This window comes from Misgurnus anguillicaudatus, chromosome 7 (assembly GCF_027580225.2).
Source record: "Misgurnus anguillicaudatus chromosome 7, ASM2758022v2, whole genome shotgun sequence".
Taxonomy (NCBI): domain Eukaryota; kingdom Metazoa; phylum Chordata; class Actinopteri; order Cypriniformes; family Cobitidae; genus Misgurnus; species Misgurnus anguillicaudatus.
The window spans coordinates 24,214,825-24,237,544 of NC_073343.2; the positions used below are offsets into that span (position 1 = coordinate 24,214,825).

A 22,720-nucleotide genomic window follows, 5' to 3' on the forward strand; every position below is an offset into this window, starting at 1 on the left:
TACTATCATTTGCATGTTTTCCCAGAGCTCCAGTGGCGCAATCGGTCAGCACGTGGTACTTATAAGACAGTACACAGCAAAGCAATGCTGAAGTTGTGAGTTTGAGCCAGGGCCGGCGCCACGAGGGGGCGTAAGGGGGCGTCGCCCCCTCATCGGCACTCTCCCGCCCCCTCAGATCACCATTAATGTTGAATGGGATTTTAATGATAATATTTTATTTAAAATCACATTTGCCTTGTGTATTGTCTTCCTAAAGTGAATTTTACGGTCTAATTATTTAACAAAACAAAAAAATCAAGTGTGCATGTATTCTACCGTGACATTAATAAACACACGTCCACTCCATGGCTTGTTACACTTCAAGCGGCGCCACTAGAACTGTGAGGCGATGACGTCAAAGCGCCGCGAGAGCGAGACGAAATTACACTTTGCATGATTTCTCGAATCGTTCTCGCGGTACTTGGACGTCATCCTGCTGTTGGTTCTTGCAGCGCCGCATGGAGTTGAACAAGCCTATTGTGTTGAAAGCTTGACGCACGTCGACAATGAGCCCGCGTTCTCAGTCTCAGCGGTAAATCAAGATGTCGAAGTGCGAAAGTATATCAAAAGTTACAGAAAGGAGTGGGAGAGTGACCCGGGCCTGCCCTGTAGCAATGGATATATGTAAAGTAGCGCTGCAAATTCTGCAAACCGGACTCCGGATTATCACACATCAATTATCGGAGCATTTCAGGTGCACAGAACCAAATGTTCGGCTGTCATGTCAATTCTGGCACCATGAACTTCAGCCAGACTGTACATTGTTTCGAAAAGTTCAGATGTTTATGTTCTTCAGCATCCTTGCAAGTTAAAGTACAACCTATTATTGTTCTGCATTTAACGTTAAATGTAAGCATACGATCTCTCTCTCTCACACACACCTGTGTATCAGAAGTAAAATACGTGTATTATTATTAATATTAATAGATAAAAAACAGACATTGAATTTATAATTAACGAATAGGTATTTGAATTAGTCTATCCTAAAGCATAGCTAAATGTGTAAACGAGTTATTGTCATTTTGCTATTGTGGTTCTCTATCTGCTGGTGTTTAATTGCTAGCTTATGGTGCATTACTTGTGGCAGTTTAAATAACTACGTTAAATGATCAAATTGAACCAAAATTTTGATAAAATGTTGCGTTTGGACCGTTTTTGCGCTAGAAACCATTTGCAAACACTGTCCCCCACCATTACGTTAAAATTATTTGCACTACGGACTACGTCTGGGTCTGAACTTCAAATGAGCAGTGCTGTGCTGTTAAGTAACATTAGGTATGCTTTTTTGTTGTTGTATATAGTAAAAGTGTTCAGATCATGTACGTTGCTCACTATAGCTGTAGTTTTTGTGGTTGTATTACAGAGATGTTTGTTTATATAACACGTTAAAGCTTAAGGGACGTACCAACGCAATATGTATTTTCTAGCTTGGGGAATTAAATGCATTTTGTGTTATCGCCCCCTCTGGTATCATCAGCGCTCGGGCTGGCGCCGGGAATGGTTTGAGCCTCACCTGGAGCAAGATTTTAAGAAATTGAAGAATCCTCTCTATCTCTGTTGAATTAACTGTTAATCAACACTACAGGGACCAGCAATGAGCAAAAGTCCTAAACTAGTCATACAACTAGCAATACTCTACTTTGTTCATTTTCCCAGAGCTCCAGTGGCGCAATCGGTCAGCGCGCGGTACTTATAAGGCAGTACACAGCAGAGCAATGCCGAGGTTGTGAGTTCGAGCCTCACCTGGAGCATGATTTTAAGAAATTAAAAAATCCTCAGTCTCTGCTGAGTTACCTAGTAAGCATTTATCTACAGAGATCAGAGATTTGCAAAAGTCCTAAACTAGTCATACAACTAGTAATACTCTACTTTGTACACTTCCCCAGAGCTTCAGTGGCGCAATCAGTCAGCGCGCTGTACTTATAAGGCAGTACACGGCAGAGCAATGCCGAGGTGTTTAGTTCGAGCCTTACCTGGAGCATGATTTAAAGAAATCCCTCTGTCTCTGCCGAGTTACCAAGTAAGCACTTAACTACAGAGATCAGAGATTTGCAAAAGTCCTAAACTAGTCATACAACTAGTAATACTCTACTCTGTACACTTTCCCAGAGCTCCAGTGGTGCAATCGGTCAGCGCATGGTACTTATAAGGCAGTACACAGCAGAACAATGCTGAAGTTGTGAGTTTGAGCCTCACCTGGAGCATGAAATTAAAGAAATCCCTCTGTCTCTGCCGAGTTACCTAGTAAGCATTTATCTACAGACACCAGCTATTTGCAAAAGTTCTAAACTAGTTATACAACTAGCAATACTATACTTTGTGCACATTCCCAGAGCTCCTGTGGCGCAATCGGTCAGCGCGTGGTACTTATAAGGCAGTACACAGCAAAGCAATACCGAGGATGTGAGTTCGAGCCTCATCTGGAGCATAATTTTAAGAATTTGAAGAATCCTCTCTATTTCTGTCGATTTAGCTAGTAAGCATTAATCTACATTACAGAGACCAGCAATGTGCAAAAGTCCTTAACTTGTCATACAACTAGCAATACTCTACTTTGTACACTTTCCCAGAGCTCCAGTGGCGCAATCGGTCAGCGCGCGGTACTTATAAGGCAGTACACAGCAGAGCAATGCCGAGGTTGTGAGTTCGAGCCTCACCTGGAGCATGATTTTAAGAAATTAAAGAAATCCCTCTGTCTCTGCCGAGTTACCTAGTAAGCACTTATCTACAGAGATCAGAGATTTGCAAAAGTCCTAAACTAGTCATACAACTAGCAGTACTCTACTTTGTACACTTTCCCAGAGCTCCAGTGGCGCAATCGGTCAGCGCGCAGTACTTATAAGGCGGTACACAGCAGAGCAATGCCGAGGTTGTGAGTTCGAGCCTCACCTGGAGCATGATTTTAAAAAATTAAAAAATCCTCAGTCTCTGCCGAGTTACCTAGTAAGCACTTATCTACAGAGATCAGAGATTTGCAAAAGTCCTAAACTAGTCATACAACTAGCAATACTATACTTTGTACACTTTCCCAGAGCTCCAGTGGCGCAATCGTTCAGCGCGTGGTACTTATAAGGCAGTACACAGCAGAGCAATGCTGAGGTTGTGAGTTCGAGCCGCACCTGGAGCTTAATTTTAAGAATTTGAAAAATCCTCTCTATTTCTGTGGATATAACTAGTAAGCATTAATCTACACTACAGAGACCAGCAATGTGCAAAAGTCCTTAACTAGTCATAAATCTAGCAATACTATCATTTATATGCTTCCCCAGAGCTCCAGTGGTGCAATCGGTCAGCGCGGTACTTATAAGGCAGTACAAAGAAGAGCAATGCCGAGGTTGTGAGTTCGAGCCTCACCTGGAGCATGATTTTAAGAAATTGAAAAATCCTCAGTCTCTGCTGAGTTACCTATTAAGCATTTATCTACAGAGATCACAGATTTGCAAAGTCCTAAACTGGTCATACAACTAGTAATACTCTACTTTGTACACTTTCCCAGAGCTCCAGTGGCGCAATCGGTCAGCGCGCAGTACTTATAAGGCAATACACAGCAGAACAAAGCCGAGGTTGTGAGCTCAAGCCTCACATGCAGCATGATTTTAAGAAATTAAAGAAATCCCTCTGTCTCTGCCGAGTTACCAAGTAAGCACTTATCTACAGAGATCAGCAATGTGCAAAAGTCCTTAACTAGTCATACAACTAGTAATACTCTACTCTGTACACTTTCCCAGAGCTCCTGTGGCGCAATCGGTCAGCGCGCGGTACTTATAAGGCAGTACACAGCAGAGCAATGCCGAGGTTGTGAGTTCGAGCCTCACCTGGAGCATGATTTAAAGAAATCCCTCTGTCTCTGCCGAGTTACCTAGTAAGCATTTATCTACAGAGATCACAGATTTGCAAAGTCCTAAACTGGTCATACAACTAGTAATACTCTACTTTGTACACTTTCCCAGAGCTCCTGTGGCGCAATCGGTCAGCGCGCGGTACTTATAAGGCAATACACAGCAGAGCAATGCCGAGGTTGTGAGTTCGAGCCTCACCTGGAGCATGATTTTAAGAAATTAAAGAAATCCCTCTGTCTCTGCCGAGTTACCTAGTAAGCATGTATCTACAGAGACCAGCAATGTGCAAAAGTCCTTAACTAGTCATACAACTAGTAATACTCTACTCTGTACACTTTCCCAGAGCTCCTGTGGCGCAATCGGTCAGCGCGCGGTACTTATAAGGCAATACACAGCAGAGCAATGCCGAGGTTGTGAGTTCGAGCCTCACCTGGAGCATGATTTAAAGAAATCCCTCTGTCTCTGCCGAGTTACCTAGTAAGCATTTATCTACAGAGATCAGAGAGTTGCAAAAGTCCTTAACTAGTCATACAACTAGTAATACTCTACTCTGTACTCTTTCCCAGAGCTCCAGTGGCGCAATCGGTCAGCGCGCGGTACTTATAAGGCAGTACACAGCAGAGCAATGCCGAGGTTGTGAGTTCGAGCCTCACCTGGAGCATGATTTTAAGAAATTAAAGAAATCCCTCTGTCTCTGCCGAGTTACCTAGTAAGCATGTATCTACAGAGACCAGCAATGTGCAAAAGTCCTTAACTAGTCATACAACTAGTAATACTCTACTCTGTACACTTTCCCAGAGCTCCTGTGGCGCAATCGGTCAGCGCGCGGTACTTATAAGGCAATACACAGCAGAGCAATGCCGAGGTTGTGAGTTCGAGCCTCACCTGGAGCATGATTTAAAGAAATCCCTCTGTCTCTGCCGAGTTACCTAGTAAGCATTTATCTACAGAGATCAGAGAGTTGCAAAAGTCCTTAACTAGTCATACAACTAGTAATACTCTACTCTGTACTCTTTCCCAGAGCTCCAGTGGCGCAATCGGTCAGCGCGCGGTACTTATAAGGCAGTACACAGCAGAGCAATGCCGAGGTTGTGAGTTCGAGCCTCACCTGGAGCATGATTTAAAGAAATCCCTCTGTCTCTGCCGAGTTACCTAGTAAGCATTTTTCTACAGAGACCAGCAATGTGCAAAAGTCCTTAACTAGTCATACAACTAGTAATACTCTACTCTGTATTCTTTTCCAGAGCTCCAGTGGCGCAATCGGTCAGCGCGCGGTACTTATAAGGCAGTACACAGCAGAGCAATGCCGAGGTTGTGAGTTCGAGCCTCACCTGGAGCAGGATTTTAAGAAATTAAAGAAATCCCTCTGTCTTTGCCGAGTTACCTAGTAAGCATTTATCTACAGAGATCAGAGAGTTGCAAAAGTACTAAACTAGTCATACAACTAGTAATACTCTACTTTGTACACTTTCCCAGAGCTCCAGTGGCGCAATCGGTCAGCGCGCGGTACTTATAAGGCAGTACACAGCAGAGCAATGCCGAGGTTGTGAGTTCGAGCCTCACCTGGAGCATGATTTTAAGAAATTAAAAATCCTAAGTCTCTGCCGAGTTACCTAGTAAGCATTTATCTACAGACAGCAGCTATTTGCAGAAGTTCTAAACTAGTCATACCACTAGCAATACTATACTTTGTGCACATTCCCAGAGCTCCTGTGGCGCCATCGGTCAGCGCGTGGTACTTATAAGGCAGTACACAGCAAAGCAATGCCGAGGTTGTGAGTTCGAGTCTCTGCTGAGTTACCTAGTAAGCATTTATCTACAGAGATCACAGATTTGCAAAGTCCTAAACTGGTCATACAACTAGTAACACTCTACTTTGTACACTTTCCCAGAGCTCCAGTGGCGCAATCGGTCAGCGCGCAGTACTTATAAGGCAATACACAGCAGAACAAAGCCGAGGTTGTGAGCTCAAGCCTCACATGCAGCATGATTTTAAGAAATTAAAGAAATCCCTCTGTCTCTGCCGAGTTACCTAGTAAGCACTTATTTACAGAGATCAGAGATTTGCAAATGTCATACAACTAGTAATACTCTACTTTGTACACTTTTCCAGAGCTCCTGTGGCGCAATCGGTCAGCGCGCGGTACTTATAAGGCAGTACACAGCAGAGCAATGCCGAGGTTGTGAGTTTGAGCCTCACCTGGAGCATGAGTTTAAGAAATTAAAGAAATCCCTCTGTCTCTGCCGAGTTACCTAGTAAGCATTTATCTACAGAGATCAGAGAGTTGCAAAAGTCTTAAACTAGTCATACAACTAGTAATACTCTACTTTGTACACTTTCCCTGAACTCCAGTGGCGCAATCGGTCAGCGCGCGGTACGTATAAGGCAGAACAAAGCCGAGGTTGTGAGTTCAAGCCTCACCTGCAGCATGATTTTAAGAAATTAAAGAAATCCCTCTGTCTCTGCCGAGTTACCTAGTAAGCACTTATCTACAAAGACCACCAATGTGCAAAAGTCCTTAACTAGTCATACAACTAGTAATACTCTACTCTGTACTCTTTCCCAGAGCTCCAGTGGCGCAATCGGTCAGCGCGCGGTACTTATAAGGCAGTACACAGCAGAGCAATGCCGAGGTTGTGAGTTCGAGCCTCACCTGGAGCATGATTTTAAGAAATTAAAGAAATCCCTCTGTCTCTGCCGAGTTACCTAGGGAGCATTTTTCTACAGAGACCAGCAATGTGCAAAAGTCCTTAACTAGTCATACAACTAGTAATACTCTACTCTGTACTCTTTCCCAGAGCTCCAGTGGCGCAATCGGTCAGCGCGCGGTACTTATAAGGCAGTACACAGCAGAGCAATGCCGAGGTTGTGAGTTCGAGTCTCACCTGGAGCATGATTTTAAGAAATTAAAGAAATCCCTCTGTCTTTGCCGAGTTACCTAGTAAGCATTTATCTACAGAGATCAGAGAGTTGCAAAAGTCCTAAACTAGTCATACAACTAGTAATACTCTACTTTGTACACTTTCCCAGAGCTCCAGTGGCGCAATCGGTCAGCGCGCGGTACTTATAAGGCAGTACACAGCAGAGCAATGCCGAGGTTGTGAGTTGGAGCCTCACCTGGAGCATGATTTTAAGAAATTAAAAATCCTAAGTCTCTGCCGAGTTACCTAGTAAGCATTTATCTACAGACAGCAGCTATTTGCAGAAGTTCTAAACTAGTCATACCACTAGCAATACTATACTTTGTGCACATTCCCAGAGCTCCTGTGGGGCCATCGGTCAGCGCGTGGTACTTATAAGGCAGTACACAGCAAAGCAATGCCGAGGTTGTGAGTTCGAGCCGCACCTGGAGCATGATTTTAAGAAATTGAAAAATCCTCAGTCTCTGCTGAGTTACCTAGTAAGCATTTATCTACAGAGATCACAGATTTGCAAAGTCCTAAACTGGTCATACAACTAGTAACACTCTACTTTGTACACTTTCCCAGAGCTCCAGTGGCGCAATCGGTCAGCACGCAGTACTTATAAGGCAATACACAGCAGAACAAAGCCGAGGTTGTGAGCTCAAGCCTCACATGCAGCATGATTTTAAGAAATTAAAGAAATCCCTCTGTCTCTGCCGAGTTACCTAGTAAGCACTTATTTACAGAGATCAGAGATTTGCAAATGTCATACAACTAGTAATACTCTACTTTGTACACTTTTCCAGAGCTCCTGTGGCGCAATCGGTCAGCGCGCGGTACTTATAAGGCAATACACAGCAGAGCAATGTCCAGGTTGTGAGTTCGAGCCTCACCTGGAGCATGATTTAAAAAAATTAAAGAAATCCCTCTGTCTCTGCCGAGTTACCTAGTAAGCATTTATCTACAGAGACCAGCAATTTGCAAAAGTCCTTAACTAGTCATACAACTAGTAATACTCTACTTTGTACACTTTCCCTGAGCTCCAGTGGCGCAATCGGTCAGCGCGCGGTACTTATAAGGCAGAACAAAGCCGAGGTTGTGAGTTCAAACCTCACCTGCAGCATGATTTTAAGAAATTAAAGAAATCCCTCTGTCTCTGCCGAGTTACCTAGTAAGCACTTATCTACAAAGACCACCAATGTGCAAAAGTCCTTAACTAGTCATACAACTAGCAATACTATCATGTATATGCTTCCCCAGAGCTCCAGTGGCGTAATCGGTCAGCGCGCGGTACTTATAAGGCAGTACACAGCAGAACAAAGCCGAGGTTGTGAGTTCAAGCCTCACCTGCAGCATGATTTTAAGAAATTAAAGAAATCCCTCTGTCTCTGCCGAGTTACCTAGTAAGCATTAATCTACAGAGATCAGAGATTTGCAAAAGTCATACAACTAGTGAAACTCTACTTTGTACACTTTCGCAATCGGTCAGCGGGCGGTACTTATAAGGCAGTACACAGCAGAGCAATGCCGAGGTTGTGAGTTCGAGCCTCACCTGGAGCATGATTTTAAGAAATTAAAGAAATCCCTCTGTCTTTGCCGAGTTACCAAGTAAGCATTTATCTACAGAGATCAGAGAGTTGCAAAAGTCCTAAACTAGTCATACAACTAGTAATACTCTACTTTGTACACTTTCCCAGAGCTCCAGTGGCGCAATCGGTCAGCGCGCGGTACTTATAAGGCAGTACACAGCAGAGCAATGCCGAGGTTGTGAGTTGGAGCCTCACCTGGAACATGATTTTAAGAAATTAAAAATCCTAAGTCTCTGCCGAGTTACCTAGTAAGCATTTATCTACAGACAGCAGCTATTTGCAGAAGTTCTAAACTAGTCATACCACTAGCAATACTATACTTTGTGCACATTCCCAGAGCTCCTGTGGCGCCATCGGTCAGCGCGTGGTACTTATAAGGCAGTACACAGCAAAGCAATGCCGAGGTTGTGAGTTCGAGCCGCACCTGGAGCATGATTTTAAGAAATTGAAAAATCCTCAGTCTCTGCTGAGTTACCTAGTAAGCATTTATCTACAGAGATCACAGATTTGCAAAGTCCTAAACTGGTCATACAACTAGTAACACTCTACTTTGTACACTTTCCCAGAGCTCCAGTGGCGCAATCGGTCAGCGCGCAGTACTTATAAGGCAATACACAGCAGAACAAAGCCGAGGTTGTGAGCTCAAGCCTCACATGCAGCATGATTTTAAGAAATTAAAGAAATCCCTCTGTCTCTGCCGAGTTACCTAGTAAGCACTTATTTACAGAGATCAGAGATTTGCAAATGTCATACAACTAGTAATACTCTACTTTGTACACTTTTCCAGAGCTCCTGTGGCGCAATCGGTCAGCGCGTGGTGCTTATAAGGCAATACACAGCAGAGCAATGTCCAGGTTGTGAGTTCGAGCCTCACCTGGAGCATGATTTTAAAAAATTAAAGAAATCCCTCTGTCTCTGCCGAGTTACCTAGTAAGCATTTATCTACAGAGACCAGCAATTTGCAAAAGTCCTTAACTAGTCATACAACTAGTAATACTCTACTCTGTACTCTTTCCCAGAGCTCCAGTAGTGCAATCGGTCAGCGCGCGGTACTTATAAGGCAGTACACAGCAGAGCAATGCCGAGGTTGTGAGTTCGAGCCTCACCTGGAGCATGAGTTTAAGAAATTAAAGAAATCCCTCTGTCTCTGCCGAGTTACCTAGTAAGCATTTATCTACAGAGATCAGAGAGTTGCAAAAGTCCTTAACTAGTCATACAACTAGTAATACTCTACTTTGTACACTTTCCCTGAGCTCCAGTGGCGCAATCGGTCAGCGCGCGGTACTTATAAGGCAGAACAAAGCCGAGGTTGTGAGTTCAAGCCTCACCTGCAGCATGATTTTAAGAAATTAAAGAAATCCCTCTGTCTCTGCCGAGTTACCTAGTAAGCACTTATCTACAAAGACCACCAATGTGCAAAAGTCCTTAACTAGTCATACAACTAGCAATACTATCATGTATATGCTTCCCCAGAGCTCCAGTGGCGTAATCGGTCAGCGTGTGGTACTTATAAAGAGGTACACAGCAGAACAAAGCCGAGGTTGTGAGTTCAAGCCTCACCTGCAGCATGATTTTAAGAAATTAAAGATATCCCTCTGTCTCTGCCGAGTTACCTAGTAAGCATTAATCTACAGAGATCAGAGATTTGCAAAAGTCATACAACTAGTGAAACTCTACTTTGTACACTTTCGCAATCGGTCAGCGGGCAGTACTTATAAGGCAGTACACAGCAGAGCAATGCCGAGGTTGTGAGTTCGAGCCGCACCTGGAGCATGATTTTAAGAAATTGAAAAATCCTCAGTCTCTGCTGAGTTACCTAGTAAGCATTTATCTACAGAGATCACAGATTTGCAAAGTCCTAAACTAGTCATACAACTAGTAACACTCTACTTTGTACACTTTCCCAGAGCTCCAGTGGCGCAATCGGTCAGTGCGCAGTACTTATAAGGCAATACACAGCAGAACAAAGCCGAGGTTGTGAGCTCAAGCCTCACATGCAGCATGATTTTAAGAAATTAAAGAAATCCCTCTGTCTCTGCCGAGTTACCTAGTAAGCACTTATTTACAGAGATCAGAGATTTGCAAATGTCATACAACTAGTAATACTCTACTTTGTACACTTTTCCAGAGCTCCTGTGGCGCAATCGGTCAGCGCGCGGTACTTATAAGGCAATACACAGCAGAGCAATGTCCAGGTTGTGAGTTCGAGCCTCACCTGGAGCATGATTTAAAAAAATTAAAGAAATCCCTCTGTCTCTGCCGAGTTACCTAGTAAGCATTTATCTACAGAGACCAGCAATTTGCAAAAGTCCTTAACTAGTCATACAACTAGTAATACTCTACTTTGTACACTTTCCCAGAGCTCCAGTGGCGCAATCGGTCAGCGCGCGGTACTTATAAGGCAGTACACAGCAGAGCAATGCCGAGGTTGTGAGTTCGAGCCTCACCTGGAGCATGATTTTAAGAAATTAAAGAAATCCCTCTGTCTTTGCCGAGTTACCAAGTAAGCATTTATCTACAGAGATCAGAGAGTTGCAAAAGTCCTAAACTAGTCATACAACTAGTAATACTCTACTTTGTACACTTTCCCAGAGCTCCAGTGGCGCAATCGGTCAGCGCGCGGTACTTATAAGGCAGTACACAGCAGAGCAATGCCGAGGTTGTGAGTTGGAGCCTCACCTGGAACATGATTTTAAGAAATTAAAAATCCTAAGTCTCTGCCGAGTTACCTAGTAAGCATTTATCTACAGACAGCAGCTATTTGCAGAAGTTCTAAACTAGTCATACCACTAGCAATACTATACTTTGTGCACATTCCCAGAGCTCCTGTGGCGCCATCGGTCAGCGCGTGGTACTTATAAGGCAGTACACAGCAAAGCAATGCCGAGGTTGTGAGTTCGAGCCGCACCTGGAGCATGATTTTAAGAAATTGAAAAATCCTCAGTCTCTGCTGAGTTACCTAGTAAGCATTTATCTACAGAGATCACAGATTTGCAAAGTCCTAAACTGGTCATACAACTAGTAACACTCTACTTTGTACACTTTCCCAGAGCTCCAGTGGCGCAATCGGTCAGCGCGCAGTACGTATAAGGCAATACACAGCAGAACAAAGCCGAGGTTGTGAGCTCAAGCCTCACATGCAGCATGATTTTATGAAATTAAAGAAATCCCTCTGTCTCTGCCGAGTTACCTAGTAAGCACTTATTTACAGAGATCAGAGATTTGCAAATGTCATACAACTAGTAATACTCTACTTTGTACACTTTTCCAGAGCTCCTGTGGCGCAATCGGTCAGCGCGTGGTGCTTATAAGGCAATACACAGCAGAGCAATGTCCAGGTTGTGAGTTCGAGCCTCACCTGGAGCATGATTTTAAAAAATTAAAGAAATCCCTCTGTCTCTGCCGAGTTACCTAGTAAGCATTTATCTACAGAGACCAGCAATTTGCAAAAGTCCTTAACTAGTCATACAACTAGTAATACTCTACTCTGTACTCTTTCCCAGAGCTCCAGTGGCGCAATCGGTCAGCGCGCGGTACTTATAAGGCAGTACACAGCAGAGCAATGCCGAGGTTGTGAGTTCGAGCCTCACCTGGAGCATGAGTTTAAGAAATTAAAGAAATCCCTCTGTCTCTGCCGAGTTACCTAGTAAGCATTTATCTACAGAGATCAGAGAGTTGCAAAAGTCCTTAACTAGTCATACAACTAGTAATACTCTACTTTGTACACTTTCCCTGAGCTCCAGTGGCGCAATCGGTCAGCGCGCGGTACTTATAAGGCAGAACAAAGCCGAGGTTGTAAGTTCAAGCCTCACCTGCAGCATGATTTTAAGAAATTAAAGAAATCCCTCTGTCTCTGCCGAGTTACCTAGTAAGCACTTATCTACAAAGACCACCAATGTGCAAAAGTCCTTAACTAGTCATACAACTAGCAATACTATCATGTATATGCTTCCCCAGAGCTCCAGTGGCGTAATCGGTCAGCGTGTGGTACTTATAAAGAGGTACACAGCAGAACAAAGCCGAGGTTGTGAGTTCAAGCCTCACCTGCAGCATGATTTTAAGAAATTAAAGATATCCCTCTGTCTCTGCCGAGTTACCTAGTAAGCATTAATCTACAGAGATCAGAGATTTGCAAAAGTCATACAACTAGTGAAACTCTACTTTGTACACTTTCGCAATCGGTCAGCGGGCAGTACTTATAAGGCAGTACACAGCAGAGCAATGCCGAGGTTGTGAGTTCGAGCCGCACCTGGAGCATGATTTTAAGAAATTGAAAAATCCTCAGTCTCTGCTGAGTTACCTAGTAAGCATTTATCTACAGAGATCACAGATTTGCAAAGTCCTAAACTGGTCATACAACTAGTAACACTCTACTTTGTACACTTTCCCAGAGCTCCAGTGGCGCAATCGGTCAGTGCGCAGTACTTATAAGGCAATACACAGCAGAACAAAGCCGAGGTTGTGAGCTCAAGCCTCACATGCAGCATGATTTTAAGAAATTAAAGAAATCCCTCTGTCTCTGCCGAGTTACCTAGTAAGCACTTATTTACAGAGATCAGAGATTTGCAAATGTCATACAACTAGTAATACTCTACTTTGTACACTTTTCCAGAGCTCCTGTGGCGCAATCGGTCAGCGCGCGGTACTTATAAGGCAATACACAGCAGAGCAATGTCCAGGTTGTGAGTTCGAGCCTCACCTGGAGCGTGATTTTAAAAAATTAAAGAAATCCCTCTGTCTCTGCCGAGTTACCTAGTAAGCATTTATCTACAGAGACCAGCAATTTGCAAAAGTCCTTAACTAGTCATACAACTAGTAATACTCTACTCTGTACTCTTTCCCAGAGCTCCAGTGGCGCAATCGGTCAGCGCGCGGTACTTATAAGGCAGTACACAGCAGAGCAATGCCGAGGTTGTGAGTTCGAGCCTCACCTGGAGCATGATTTTAAGAAATTAAAGAAATCCCTCTGTCTCTGCCGAGTTACCTAGTAAGCATTTATCTACAGAGATCAGAGAGTTGCAAAAGTCTTAAACTAGTCATACAACTAGTAATACTCTACTTTGTACACTTTCCCTGAGCTCCAGTGGCGCGATCGGTCAGCGCGCGGTACTTATAAGGCAGAACAAAGCCGAGGTTGTGAGTTCGAGCCTCACCTGCAGCATGATTTTAAGAAATTAAAGAAATCCCTCTGTCTCTGCCGAGTTACCTAGTACAGTGGTTCTTAACGTTATTCCTGGAGGCCCACTGCCCTGCACATTTTGTATGTCTCCCTTATTTAACACACCTGATTCAAATCATCAGCTCATTAGAAGAGCTCTCCATGAACTGAACTGAGTCTTTCAGATAAAAGAGACATACAAAATGTGCAGGGCAGTGGGCCTCCAGGAATAACGTTAAGAACCACTGACCTAGTAAGCACTTATCTACAAAGACCACCAATGTGCAAAAGTCCTTAACTAGTCATACAACTAGTAATACTCTACTCTGTACTCTTTCCCAGAGCTCCAGTGGCGCAATCGGTCAGCGTGCGGTACTTATAAGGCAGTACACAGCAGAGCAATGCCGAGGTTGTGAGTTCGAGCCTCACCTGGAGCATGATTTTAAGAAATTAAAGAAATCCCTCTGTCTCTGCCGAGTTACCTAGGGAGCATTTTTCTACAGAGACCAGCAATGTGCAAAAGTCCTTAACTAGTCATACAACTAGTAATACTCTACTTTGTACGCTTTTCCAGAGCTCCAGTGGCGCAATCGGTCAGCGCGCGGTACTTATAAGGCAGTACACAGCAGAGCAATGTCCAGGTTGTGAGTTCGAGCCTCACCTGGAGCATGATTTTAAAAAATTAAAGAAATCCCTCTGTCTCTGCCGAGTTACCTAGTAAGCATTTATCTACAGAGACCAGCAATTTGCAAAAGTCCTTAACTAGTCATACAACTAGTAATACTCTACTCTGTACTCTTTCCCAGAGCTCCAGTGGCGCAATCGGTCAGCGCGCGGTACTTATAAGGCAGTACACAGCAGAGCAATGCCGAGGTTGTGAGTTCGAGCCTCACCTGGAGCATGATTTTAAGAAATTAAAGAAATCCCTCTGTCTCTGCCGAGTTACCTAGTAAGCATTTATCTACAGAGATCAGAGAGTTGCAAAAGTCCTTAACTAGTCATACAACTAGTAATACTCTACTTTGTACACTTTCCCTGAGCTCCAGTGGCGCAATCGGTCAGCGCGCGGTACTTATAAGGCAGAACAAAGCCGAGGTTGTGAGTTCAAGCCTCACCTGCAGCATGATTTTAAGAAATTAAAGAAATCCCTCTGTCTCTGCCGAGTTACCTAGTAAGCACTTATCTACAAAGACCACCAATGTGCAAAAGTCCTTAACTAGTCATACAACTAGCAATACTATCATGTATATGCTTCCCCAGAGCTCCAGTGGCGTAATCGGTCAGCGCGCGGTACTTATAAGGCAGTACACAGCAGAACAAAGCCGAGGTTGTGAGTTCAAGCCTCACCTGCAGCATGATTTTAAGAAATTAAAGATATCCCTCTGTCTCTGCCGAGTTACCTAGTAAGCACTTATCTACAGAGATCAGAGATTTGCAAAAGTCATACAACTAGTAATACTCTACTTTGTACACTTTCGCAATCGGTCAGCGCGCGGTACTTATAAGGCAGTACACAGCAGAGCAATGCCGAGGTTGTGAGTTCGAGCCTCACCTGGAGCATGATTTTAAGAAATTTAAAAATCCTAAGTCTCTACCGAGTTACCTAGTAAGCATTTATCTACAGACACCAGCTATTTGCAGAAGTTCTAAACTAGTCATACAACTAGCAATACTCTACTCTGTACTCTTTCCCAGAGCTCCAGTGGCGCAATCGGTCAGCGCGCGGTACTTATAAGGCAGTACACAGCAGAGCAATGCCGAGGTTGTGAGTTCGAGCCTCACCTGAAGCATGATTTTAAGAAATTAAAGAAATCCCTCTGTCTCTGCCGAGTTACCTAGTAAGCATTTATCTACAGAGATCAGAGACTTGCAAAAGTCCTAAACTGGTCATACAACTAGTAATACTCTACTTTGTACACTTTGCCAGAGCTCCAGTGGCGCAATCGGTCAGTGCGCAGTACTTATAAGGCAGTACACAGCAGAGCAATGCCGAGGTTGTGAGTTCGAGCCTCACCTGGAGCGTGATTTTAAAAAATTAAAAAATCCTCAGTCTCTGCCGAGTTACCTAGTAAGCACTTATCTACAGAGATCAGAGATTTGCAAAAGTCCTAAACTAGTCATACAACTAGCAATACTATACTTTGTACACTTTCCCAGAGCTCCAGTGGCGCAATCGTTCAGCGCGTGGTACTTATAAGGCAGTACACAGCAGAGCAATGCTGAGGTTGTGAGTTCGAGCCGCACCTGGAGCTTAATTTTAAGAATTTGAAAAATCCTCTCTATTTCTGTCGATATAACTAGTAAGCATTAATCTACACTACAGAGACCAGCAATGTGCAAAAGTCCTTAACTAGTCATAAATCTAGCAATACTATCATTTATATGCTTCCCCAGAGCTCCAGTGGTGCAATCGGTCAGCGCGGTACTTATAAGGCAGTACAAAGCAGAGCAATGCCAAGGTTGTGATTTCGAGCCTCACCTGGAGCACGATTTTAAGAAATTGAAAAATCCTCAGTCTCTGCTGAGTTACCTAGTAAGCATTTATCTACAGACACCAGCTATTTGCAGAAGTTCTAAACTGGTCATACAACTAGTAATACTCTACTTTGTACACTTTCCCAGAGCTCCAGTGGCGCAATCGGTCAGCGCGCGGTACTTATAAGGCAGTACACAGCAGAGCAATGCCGAGGTTGTGAGTTCGAGCCTCACCTGGAGCATGATTTTAATAAATTAAAGAAATCCCTCTGTCTCTGCCGAGTTACCTAGTAAGCACTTATCTACAGAGATCAGAGATTTGCAAATGTCATACAACTAGTAATACTCTACTTTGTACACTTTCCCAGAGCTCCTGTGGCGCAATCGGTCAGCGCGCGGTACTTATAAGGCAGTACACAGCAGAGCAATGCCGAGGTTGTGAGTTCGAGCCTCACCTGGAGCATGATTTTAAGAAATTATAGAAATCCCTCTGTCTCTGCCGAGTTACCTAGTAAGCATTTATCTACAGAGATCAGAGAGTTGCAAAAGTCCTTAACTAGTCATACAACTAGTAATACTCTACTCTGTACTCTTTCCCAGAGCTCCAGTGGCGCAATCGGTCAGCGCGCGGTACTTATAAGGCAGAACAAAGCCGAGGTTGTGAGTTCAAGCCTCACCTGCAGCATGATTTTAAGAAATTAAAGAAATCCCTCTGTCTCTGCCGAGTTACCTAGTAAGCATTTATCTACAGAGATCGCAGATTTGCAAAAGTCCTTAACTAGTCATACAACTAGCAGTACTCTACTTTGTACACTTTCCCAGAGCTCCAGTGGCGCAATCGGTCAGCGCGCGGTACTTATAAGGCAGTACACAGCAGAGCAATGCCGAGGTTGTGAGTTGGAGCCTCACCTGGAGCATGAATTAAAGAAATCCCTCTGTCTCTGCCGAGTTACCTAGTAAGCATTTATCTACAGAGACCAGCAATGTGCAAAAGTCCTTAACAAGTCATACAACTAGTAATACTCTACTTTGTACACTTTCCCAGACCTCCAGTGGCGCAATCGGTCAGCGTGCGGTACTTATAAGGCAGTACACAGCAGATCAATGCCGAGGTTGTGAGTTCGAGCCTCACCTGGAGCATGATTTTAAGAAATTAAAGAAATCCCTCTGTCTCTGCCGAGTTACCTAGTAAGCATTTATCTACAGAGATCAGAGATTTGCAAAAGTCCTAAACTGGTCATACAACTAGTAATACTCTACTTTGTACACTTTGCCAGAGCTCCAGTGGCGCAATCGGTCAGTGCGCAGTACTTATAAGGCAGTACACAGCAGAGCAATGCCGAGGTTGTGAGTTCGAGCCTCACCTGGAGCATGATTTTAAAAAATTAAAAAATCCTCAGTCTCTGCCGAGTTACCTAGTAAGCACTTATCTACAGAGATCAGAGATTTGCAAAAGTCCTAAACTAGTCATACAACTAGCAATACTATACTTTGTACACTTTCCCAGAGCTCCAGTGGCGCAATCGTTCAGCGCGTGGTACTTATAAGGCAGTACACAGCAGAGCAATGCTGAGGTTGTGAGTTCGAGCCGCACCTGGAGCTTAATTTTAAGAATTTGAAAAATCCTCTATTTTTCTGTCGATATAACTAGTAAGCATTAATCTACACTACAGAGACCAGCAATGTGCAAAAGTCCTTAACTAGTCATAAATCTAGCAATACTATCATTTATATGCTTCCCCAGAGCTCCAGTGGTGCAATCGGTCAGCGCGGTACTTATAAGGCAGTACAAAGCAGAGCAATGCCAAGGTTGTGATTTCGAGCCTCACCTGGAGCACGATTTTAAGAAATTGAAAAATCCTCAGTCTCTGCTGAGTTACCTATTAAGCATTTATCTACAGAGATCACAGATTTGCAAAGTCCTAAACTGGTCATACAACTAGTAATACTCTACTTTGTACACTTTCCCAGAGCTCCAGTGGCGCAATCGGTCAGCGCGCGGTACTTATAAGGCAGTACACAGCAGAGCAATGCCGAGGTTGTGAGTTCGAGCCTCACCTGGAGCATGATTTTAATAAATTAAAGAAATCCCTCTGTCTCTGCCGAGTTACCTAGTAAGCACTTATCTACAGAGATCAGAGATTTGCAAATGTCATACAACTAGTAATACTCTACTTTGTACACTTTCCCAGAGCTCCTGTGGCGCAATCGGTCAGCGCGCGGTACTTATAAGGCAGTACACAGCAGAGCAATGCCGAGGTTGTGAGTTCGAGCCTCACCTGGAGCATGATTTTAAGAAATTATAGAAATCCCTCTGTCTCTGCCGAGTTACCTAGTAAGCATTTATCTACAGAGATCAGAGAGTTGCAAAAGTCCTTAACTAGTCATACAACTAGTAATACTCTACTCTGTACTCTTTCCCAGAGCTCCAGTGGCGCAATCGGTCAGCGCGCGGTACTTATAAGGCAGAACAAAGCCGAGGTTGTGAGTTCAAGCCTCACCTGCAGCATGATTTTAAGAAATTAAAGAAATCCCTCTGTCTCTGCCGAGTTACCTAGTAAGCACTTATCTACAAAGACCACCAATGTGCAAAAGTCCTTAACTAGTCATAGAACTCGTAATACTCTACTCTGTACTCTTTCCCAGAGCTCCAGTGGCGCAATCGGTCAGCGAGCGGTACTTATAAGGCAGTACACAGCAGAGCAATGCCGGTGTTGTGAGTTCGAGCCTCACCTGCAGCATGATTTTAAGAAATTAAAGAAATCCCTCTGTCTCTGCCGAGTTACCTAGTAAGCATTTATCTACAAAGATCGCAGATTTGCAAAAGTCCTAAACTAGTCATACAACTAGCAGTACTCTACTTTGTACACTTTCCCAGAGCTCCAGTGGCGCAATCGGTCAGCGCGCGGTACTTATAAGGCAGTACACAGCAGAGCAATGCCGAGGTTGTGAGTTCGAGCCTCACCTGGAGCATGATTTTAAGAAATTAAAGAAATCCCTCTGTCTCTGCCGAGTTACCTAGTAAGCATTTATCTACAGAGATCAGAGATTTGCAAAAGTCATACAACTAGTAATTCTCTACTCTGTACACTTTCCCAGAGCTCCAGTGGCGCAATCGGTCAGCGCGCGGTACTTATAAGGCAGTACACAGCAGAGCAATGCCGAGGTTGTGAGTTCGAGCCTCACCTGGAGCATGATTTTAAGAAATTAAAGAAATCCCTCTGTCTCTGCCGAGTTACCTAGTAAGCATTTATCTACAGAGACCACCAATGTGCAAAAGTCCTTAACTAGTCATACAACTAGCAATACTATCATGTATATGCTTCCCCAGAGCTCCAGTGGCGCAATCGGTCAGCGCGCGGTACTTATAAGGCAGTACACAGCAGAACAAAGCCGAGGTTGTGAGTTCAAGCCTCACCTGCTGCATGATTTTAAGAAATTAAAGAAATCCCTCTGTCTCTGCCGAGTTACCTAGTAAGCACTTATCTACAGAGATCAGAGATTTGCAAAAGTCATACAACTGGTAATACTCTACTTTGTACACTTTCCCGGAGCTCCAGTGGCGCAATCGGTTAGCGCGGTACTTATAAGGCAGTACACAGCAGAGCAATGCCGGTGTTGTGAGTTCGAGCCTCACCTGCAGCATGATTTTAAGAAATTAAAGAAATCCCTCTGTCTCTGCCGAGTTACCTAGTAAGCATTTATCTACAGAGATCGCAGATTTGCAAAAGTCCTAAACTAGTCATACAACTAGCAGTACTCTACTTTGTACACTTTCCCAGAGCTCCAGTGGCGCAATCGGTCAGCGCGCGGTACTTATAAGGCAGTACACAGCAGAGCAATGCCGAGGTTGTGAGTTCGAGCCTCACCTGGAGCATGAATTAAAGAAATCCCTCTGTCTCTGCTGAGTTACCTAGTAAGCATTTGTCTACAGAGACCAGCGATGTGCAAAAGTCCTTAACAAGTCATACAACTAGTAATACTCTACTCTGTACACTTTCCCAGACCTCCAGTGGCGCAATCGGTCAGCGCGCGGTACTTATAAGGCAGTACACAGCAGATCAATGCCGAGGTTGTGAGTTCAAGCCTCACCTGGAGCATGCTTTTAAGAAATTTAAAAATCCTAAGTCTCTACCGAGTTACCTAGTAAGCATTTATCTACAGACACCAGCTATTTGTAGAAGTTCTAAACTAGTCATACAACTAGCAATACTCTACTCTGTACTCTTTCCCAGAGCTCCAGTGGCGCAATCGGTCAGCGCGCGGTACTTATAAGGCAGTACACAGCAGAGCAATGCCGAGGTTGTGAGTTCGAGCCTCACCTGGAGCATGATTTTAAGAAATTAAAGAAATCCCTCTGTCTCTGCCGAGTTACCTAGTAAGCATTTATCTACAGAGATCAGAGATTTGCAAAAGTCATACAACTAGTAATACTCTACTCTGTACACTTTCCCAGAGCTCCAGTGGCGCAATCGGTCAGCGCGCGGTACTTATAAGGCAGTACACAGCAGAGCAATGCCGAGGTTGTGAGTTCGAGCCTCACCTGGAGCATGATTTTAAGAAATTAAAGAAATCCCTCTGTCTCTGCCGAGTTACCTAGTAAGCATTTATCTACAGAGACCACCAATGTGCAAAAGTCCTTAACTAGTCATACAACTAGCAATACTATCATGTATATGCTTCCCCAGAGCTCCAGTGGCGCAATCGGTCAGCGCGCGGTACTTATAAGGCAGTACACAGCAGAACAAAGCCGAGGTTGTGAGTTCAAGCCTCATCGGCAGCATGATTTTAAGAAATTAAAGAAATCCCTCTGTCTCTGCCGAGTTACCTAGTAAGCACTTATCTACAGAGATCAGAGATTTGCAAAAGTCATACAACTGGTAATACTCTACTTTGTACACTTTCCCAGAGCTCCAGTGGCGCAATCAGTTAGCGCGGTACTTATAAGGCAGTACACAGCAGAGCAATGCCGGTGTTGTGAGTTCGAGCCTCACCTGCAGCATGATTTTAAGAAATTAAAGAAATCCCTCTGTCTCTGCCGAGTTACCTAGTAAGCATTTATCTACAGAGATCGCAGATTTGCAAAAGTCCTAAACTAGTCATACAACTAGCAGTACTCTACTTTGTACACTTTCCCAGAGCTCCAGTGGCGCAATCGGTCAGCGCGCGGTACTTATAAGGCAGTACACAGCAGAGCAATGCCGAGGTTGTGAGTTCGAGCCTCACCTGGAGCATGAATTAAAGAAATCCCTCTGTCTCTGCCGAGTTACCTAGTAAGCATTTGTCTTCAGAGACCAGCAATGTGCAAAAGTCCTTAACAAGTCATACAACTAGTAATACTCTACTTTGTACACTTTCCCAGACCTCCAGTGGCGCAATCGGTCAGCGCGCGGTACTGATAAGGCAGTACACAGCAGATCAATGCCGAGGTTGTGAGTTCGAGCCTCACCTGGAGCATGATTTTAAGAAATTAAAGAAATCCCTCTGTCTCTGCCGAGTTACCTAGTAAGCATTTATCTACCGAGATCAGAGATTTGCAAAAGTCATACAACTAGTAATTCTCTACTCTGTACACCAGGGCTATTCAACTCTTACCCTGGGGGGCTGGAGCACTGCATAGTTTGGCTCCAACCCTGATCAAACGTACCCACCTGTGATTGTCTAGTGATCATGAAGACCTTGATTAGCTTGCTCAGGTGTGTTTGATCAGGGTTGGAGCTAAAATCTGCAGTGCTCCGGCCCTCCAGGGTAAGAGTTGAATAGCCCTGCTGTACGCTTTCCCAGACCTCCAGTGGCGCAATCGGTCAGCGCGCGGTACTTATAAGGCAGTACACAGCAGATCAATGCCGAGGTTGTGAGTTCGAGCCTCACCTGGAGCATGATTTTAAGAAATTAAAGAAATCCCTCTGTCTCTGCCGAGTTACCTAGTAAGCACTTATCTACAGAGATCAGAGATTTGCAAAAGTCATACAACTGGTAATTCTCTACTTTGTACACTTTCCCGGAGCTCCAGTGGCGCAATCGGTTAGCGCGGTACTTATAAGGCAGTACACAGCAGAGCAATGCCGAGGTTGTGAGTTCGAGCCTCACCTGGAGCATGATTTTAAGAAATTTAAAAATCCTAAGTCTCTACCGAGTTACCTAGTAAGCATTTATCTACAGACACCAGCTATTTGCAGAAGTTCTAAACTAGTCATACAACTAGCAATACTCTACTCTGTACTCTTTCCCAGAGCTCCAGTGGCGCAATCGGTCAGCGCGCGGTACTTATAAGGCAGTACACAGCAGAGCAATGCCGAGGTTGTGAGTTCGAGCCTCACCTGGAGCATGATTTTAAGAAATTAAAGAAATCCCTCTGTCTCTGCCGAGTTACCTAGTAAGCATTTATCTACAGAGATCAGAGAGTTGCAAAAGTCCTAAACTAGTCATACAACTAGTAATACTCTACTTTGTACACTTTCCCAGAGCTCCAGTGGCGCAATCGGTCAGCGCGCGGTACTTATAAGGCAGTACACAGCAGAGCAATGCCGAGGTTGTGAGTTCAAGCCTCACCTGGAGCATGATTTTAAGAAATTAAAAATCCTAAGTCTCTGCCGAGTTACCTAGTAAGCATTTATCTACAGACAGCAGCTATTTGCAGAAGTTCTAAACTAGTCATACCACTAGCAATACTATACTTTGTGCACATTCCCAGAGCTCCTTTGGCGCCATCGGTC

The 22,720-nt window shown here is 44.1% G+C and overlaps 44 non-coding genes across 44 annotated transcripts; all 44 read left to right on the top strand.

Moving 5' to 3' along the window:
- Positions 1-1,696: 1,696 nt before the first annotated feature.
- trnai-uau (transfer RNA isoleucine (anticodon UAU)) lies at positions 1,697-1,790 on the top strand. The gene is made up of 2 exons: positions 1,697-1,734; positions 1,755-1,790. It is a non-coding gene; the product is annotated as a tRNA-Ile (tRNA).
- A 583-nt stretch (positions 1,791-2,373) lies between these two features.
- On the top strand, positions 2,374-2,467 carry trnai-uau (transfer RNA isoleucine (anticodon UAU)). Its single transcript has 2 exons — positions 2,374-2,411; positions 2,432-2,467. It is a non-coding gene; the product is annotated as a tRNA-Ile (tRNA).
- Positions 2,468-2,610: 143 nt separating this feature from the next.
- Positions 2,611-2,704, top strand: trnai-uau (transfer RNA isoleucine (anticodon UAU)). The gene is made up of 2 exons: positions 2,611-2,648; positions 2,669-2,704. It is a non-coding gene; the product is annotated as a tRNA-Ile (tRNA).
- A 138-nt stretch (positions 2,705-2,842) lies between these two features.
- trnai-uau (transfer RNA isoleucine (anticodon UAU)) lies at positions 2,843-2,936 on the top strand. The gene is made up of 2 exons: positions 2,843-2,880; positions 2,901-2,936. It is a non-coding gene; the product is annotated as a tRNA-Ile (tRNA).
- An 832-nt stretch (positions 2,937-3,768) lies between these two features.
- On the top strand, positions 3,769-3,862 carry trnai-uau (transfer RNA isoleucine (anticodon UAU)). Its single transcript has 2 exons — positions 3,769-3,806; positions 3,827-3,862. It is a non-coding gene; the product is annotated as a tRNA-Ile (tRNA).
- A 128-nt stretch (positions 3,863-3,990) lies between these two features.
- Positions 3,991-4,084, top strand: trnai-uau (transfer RNA isoleucine (anticodon UAU)). The gene is made up of 2 exons: positions 3,991-4,028; positions 4,049-4,084. It is a non-coding gene; the product is annotated as a tRNA-Ile (tRNA).
- Positions 4,085-4,222: 138 nt separating this feature from the next.
- trnai-uau (transfer RNA isoleucine (anticodon UAU)) lies at positions 4,223-4,316 on the top strand. The gene is made up of 2 exons: positions 4,223-4,260; positions 4,281-4,316. It is a non-coding gene; the product is annotated as a tRNA-Ile (tRNA).
- A 129-nt stretch (positions 4,317-4,445) lies between these two features.
- trnai-uau (transfer RNA isoleucine (anticodon UAU)) lies at positions 4,446-4,539 on the top strand. The gene is made up of 2 exons: positions 4,446-4,483; positions 4,504-4,539. It is a non-coding gene; the product is annotated as a tRNA-Ile (tRNA).
- Positions 4,540-4,677: 138 nt separating this feature from the next.
- trnai-uau (transfer RNA isoleucine (anticodon UAU)) lies at positions 4,678-4,771 on the top strand. Its single transcript has 2 exons — positions 4,678-4,715; positions 4,736-4,771. It is a non-coding gene; the product is annotated as a tRNA-Ile (tRNA).
- Positions 4,772-4,900: 129 nt separating this feature from the next.
- Positions 4,901-4,994, top strand: trnai-uau (transfer RNA isoleucine (anticodon UAU)). Its single transcript has 2 exons — positions 4,901-4,938; positions 4,959-4,994. It is a non-coding gene; the product is annotated as a tRNA-Ile (tRNA).
- Positions 4,995-5,123: 129 nt separating this feature from the next.
- Positions 5,124-5,217, top strand: trnai-uau (transfer RNA isoleucine (anticodon UAU)). Its single transcript has 2 exons — positions 5,124-5,161; positions 5,182-5,217. It is a non-coding gene; the product is annotated as a tRNA-Ile (tRNA).
- A 138-nt stretch (positions 5,218-5,355) lies between these two features.
- trnai-uau (transfer RNA isoleucine (anticodon UAU)) lies at positions 5,356-5,449 on the top strand. The gene is made up of 2 exons: positions 5,356-5,393; positions 5,414-5,449. It is a non-coding gene; the product is annotated as a tRNA-Ile (tRNA).
- Positions 5,450-5,992: 543 nt separating this feature from the next.
- Positions 5,993-6,086, top strand: trnai-uau (transfer RNA isoleucine (anticodon UAU)). The gene is made up of 2 exons: positions 5,993-6,030; positions 6,051-6,086. It is a non-coding gene; the product is annotated as a tRNA-Ile (tRNA).
- Positions 6,087-6,446: 360 nt separating this feature from the next.
- On the top strand, positions 6,447-6,540 carry trnai-uau (transfer RNA isoleucine (anticodon UAU)). The gene is made up of 2 exons: positions 6,447-6,484; positions 6,505-6,540. It is a non-coding gene; the product is annotated as a tRNA-Ile (tRNA).
- Positions 6,541-6,678: 138 nt separating this feature from the next.
- Positions 6,679-6,772, top strand: trnai-uau (transfer RNA isoleucine (anticodon UAU)). Its single transcript has 2 exons — positions 6,679-6,716; positions 6,737-6,772. It is a non-coding gene; the product is annotated as a tRNA-Ile (tRNA).
- Positions 6,773-6,910: 138 nt separating this feature from the next.
- Positions 6,911-7,004, top strand: trnai-uau (transfer RNA isoleucine (anticodon UAU)). The gene is made up of 2 exons: positions 6,911-6,948; positions 6,969-7,004. It is a non-coding gene; the product is annotated as a tRNA-Ile (tRNA).
- Positions 7,005-8,043: 1,039 nt separating this feature from the next.
- Positions 8,044-8,342, top strand: trnai-uau (transfer RNA isoleucine (anticodon UAU)). Its single transcript has 2 exons — positions 8,044-8,081; positions 8,307-8,342. It is a non-coding gene; the product is annotated as a tRNA-Ile (tRNA).
- Positions 8,343-8,480: 138 nt separating this feature from the next.
- trnai-uau (transfer RNA isoleucine (anticodon UAU)) lies at positions 8,481-8,574 on the top strand. Its single transcript has 2 exons — positions 8,481-8,518; positions 8,539-8,574. It is a non-coding gene; the product is annotated as a tRNA-Ile (tRNA).
- Positions 8,575-9,391: 817 nt separating this feature from the next.
- trnai-uau (transfer RNA isoleucine (anticodon UAU)) lies at positions 9,392-9,485 on the top strand. Its single transcript has 2 exons — positions 9,392-9,429; positions 9,450-9,485. It is a non-coding gene; the product is annotated as a tRNA-Ile (tRNA).
- Positions 9,486-10,732: 1,247 nt separating this feature from the next.
- On the top strand, positions 10,733-10,826 carry trnai-uau (transfer RNA isoleucine (anticodon UAU)). Its single transcript has 2 exons — positions 10,733-10,770; positions 10,791-10,826. It is a non-coding gene; the product is annotated as a tRNA-Ile (tRNA).
- A 138-nt stretch (positions 10,827-10,964) lies between these two features.
- On the top strand, positions 10,965-11,058 carry trnai-uau (transfer RNA isoleucine (anticodon UAU)). Its single transcript has 2 exons — positions 10,965-11,002; positions 11,023-11,058. It is a non-coding gene; the product is annotated as a tRNA-Ile (tRNA).
- Positions 11,059-11,875: 817 nt separating this feature from the next.
- On the top strand, positions 11,876-11,969 carry trnai-uau (transfer RNA isoleucine (anticodon UAU)). The gene is made up of 2 exons: positions 11,876-11,913; positions 11,934-11,969. It is a non-coding gene; the product is annotated as a tRNA-Ile (tRNA).
- Positions 11,970-13,216: 1,247 nt separating this feature from the next.
- trnai-uau (transfer RNA isoleucine (anticodon UAU)) lies at positions 13,217-13,310 on the top strand. The gene is made up of 2 exons: positions 13,217-13,254; positions 13,275-13,310. It is a non-coding gene; the product is annotated as a tRNA-Ile (tRNA).
- A 562-nt stretch (positions 13,311-13,872) lies between these two features.
- Positions 13,873-13,966, top strand: trnai-uau (transfer RNA isoleucine (anticodon UAU)). Its single transcript has 2 exons — positions 13,873-13,910; positions 13,931-13,966. It is a non-coding gene; the product is annotated as a tRNA-Ile (tRNA).
- Positions 13,967-14,336: 370 nt separating this feature from the next.
- On the top strand, positions 14,337-14,430 carry trnai-uau (transfer RNA isoleucine (anticodon UAU)). Its single transcript has 2 exons — positions 14,337-14,374; positions 14,395-14,430. It is a non-coding gene; the product is annotated as a tRNA-Ile (tRNA).
- Positions 14,431-15,225: 795 nt separating this feature from the next.
- trnai-uau (transfer RNA isoleucine (anticodon UAU)) lies at positions 15,226-15,319 on the top strand. The gene is made up of 2 exons: positions 15,226-15,263; positions 15,284-15,319. It is a non-coding gene; the product is annotated as a tRNA-Ile (tRNA).
- Positions 15,320-16,152: 833 nt separating this feature from the next.
- On the top strand, positions 16,153-16,246 carry trnai-uau (transfer RNA isoleucine (anticodon UAU)). Its single transcript has 2 exons — positions 16,153-16,190; positions 16,211-16,246. It is a non-coding gene; the product is annotated as a tRNA-Ile (tRNA).
- A 127-nt stretch (positions 16,247-16,373) lies between these two features.
- Positions 16,374-16,467, top strand: trnai-uau (transfer RNA isoleucine (anticodon UAU)). Its single transcript has 2 exons — positions 16,374-16,411; positions 16,432-16,467. It is a non-coding gene; the product is annotated as a tRNA-Ile (tRNA).
- A 360-nt stretch (positions 16,468-16,827) lies between these two features.
- On the top strand, positions 16,828-16,921 carry trnai-uau (transfer RNA isoleucine (anticodon UAU)). Its single transcript has 2 exons — positions 16,828-16,865; positions 16,886-16,921. It is a non-coding gene; the product is annotated as a tRNA-Ile (tRNA).
- A 129-nt stretch (positions 16,922-17,050) lies between these two features.
- trnai-uau (transfer RNA isoleucine (anticodon UAU)) lies at positions 17,051-17,144 on the top strand. Its single transcript has 2 exons — positions 17,051-17,088; positions 17,109-17,144. It is a non-coding gene; the product is annotated as a tRNA-Ile (tRNA).
- A 138-nt stretch (positions 17,145-17,282) lies between these two features.
- trnai-uau (transfer RNA isoleucine (anticodon UAU)) lies at positions 17,283-17,376 on the top strand. Its single transcript has 2 exons — positions 17,283-17,320; positions 17,341-17,376. It is a non-coding gene; the product is annotated as a tRNA-Ile (tRNA).
- Positions 17,377-17,976: 600 nt separating this feature from the next.
- Positions 17,977-18,070, top strand: trnai-uau (transfer RNA isoleucine (anticodon UAU)). The gene is made up of 2 exons: positions 17,977-18,014; positions 18,035-18,070. It is a non-coding gene; the product is annotated as a tRNA-Ile (tRNA).
- Positions 18,071-18,197: 127 nt separating this feature from the next.
- trnai-uau (transfer RNA isoleucine (anticodon UAU)) lies at positions 18,198-18,291 on the top strand. The gene is made up of 2 exons: positions 18,198-18,235; positions 18,256-18,291. It is a non-coding gene; the product is annotated as a tRNA-Ile (tRNA).
- A 592-nt stretch (positions 18,292-18,883) lies between these two features.
- trnai-uau (transfer RNA isoleucine (anticodon UAU)) lies at positions 18,884-18,977 on the top strand. The gene is made up of 2 exons: positions 18,884-18,921; positions 18,942-18,977. It is a non-coding gene; the product is annotated as a tRNA-Ile (tRNA).
- A 127-nt stretch (positions 18,978-19,104) lies between these two features.
- On the top strand, positions 19,105-19,198 carry trnai-uau (transfer RNA isoleucine (anticodon UAU)). The gene is made up of 2 exons: positions 19,105-19,142; positions 19,163-19,198. It is a non-coding gene; the product is annotated as a tRNA-Ile (tRNA).
- Positions 19,199-19,787: 589 nt separating this feature from the next.
- On the top strand, positions 19,788-19,881 carry trnai-uau (transfer RNA isoleucine (anticodon UAU)). Its single transcript has 2 exons — positions 19,788-19,825; positions 19,846-19,881. It is a non-coding gene; the product is annotated as a tRNA-Ile (tRNA).
- A 129-nt stretch (positions 19,882-20,010) lies between these two features.
- On the top strand, positions 20,011-20,104 carry trnai-uau (transfer RNA isoleucine (anticodon UAU)). Its single transcript has 2 exons — positions 20,011-20,048; positions 20,069-20,104. It is a non-coding gene; the product is annotated as a tRNA-Ile (tRNA).
- Positions 20,105-20,240: 136 nt separating this feature from the next.
- On the top strand, positions 20,241-20,334 carry trnai-uau (transfer RNA isoleucine (anticodon UAU)). The gene is made up of 2 exons: positions 20,241-20,278; positions 20,299-20,334. It is a non-coding gene; the product is annotated as a tRNA-Ile (tRNA).
- A 127-nt stretch (positions 20,335-20,461) lies between these two features.
- trnai-uau (transfer RNA isoleucine (anticodon UAU)) lies at positions 20,462-20,555 on the top strand. The gene is made up of 2 exons: positions 20,462-20,499; positions 20,520-20,555. It is a non-coding gene; the product is annotated as a tRNA-Ile (tRNA).
- A 589-nt stretch (positions 20,556-21,144) lies between these two features.
- On the top strand, positions 21,145-21,238 carry trnai-uau (transfer RNA isoleucine (anticodon UAU)). Its single transcript has 2 exons — positions 21,145-21,182; positions 21,203-21,238. It is a non-coding gene; the product is annotated as a tRNA-Ile (tRNA).
- A 129-nt stretch (positions 21,239-21,367) lies between these two features.
- On the top strand, positions 21,368-21,461 carry trnai-gau (transfer RNA isoleucine (anticodon GAU)). Its single transcript has 2 exons — positions 21,368-21,405; positions 21,426-21,461. It is a non-coding gene; the product is annotated as a tRNA-Ile (tRNA).
- A 328-nt stretch (positions 21,462-21,789) lies between these two features.
- Positions 21,790-21,883, top strand: trnai-uau (transfer RNA isoleucine (anticodon UAU)). Its single transcript has 2 exons — positions 21,790-21,827; positions 21,848-21,883. It is a non-coding gene; the product is annotated as a tRNA-Ile (tRNA).
- A 355-nt stretch (positions 21,884-22,238) lies between these two features.
- trnai-uau (transfer RNA isoleucine (anticodon UAU)) lies at positions 22,239-22,332 on the top strand. Its single transcript has 2 exons — positions 22,239-22,276; positions 22,297-22,332. It is a non-coding gene; the product is annotated as a tRNA-Ile (tRNA).
- A 138-nt stretch (positions 22,333-22,470) lies between these two features.
- Positions 22,471-22,564, top strand: trnai-uau (transfer RNA isoleucine (anticodon UAU)). Its single transcript has 2 exons — positions 22,471-22,508; positions 22,529-22,564. It is a non-coding gene; the product is annotated as a tRNA-Ile (tRNA).
- The last annotated feature ends 156 nt before the right edge of the window (positions 22,565-22,720 follow it).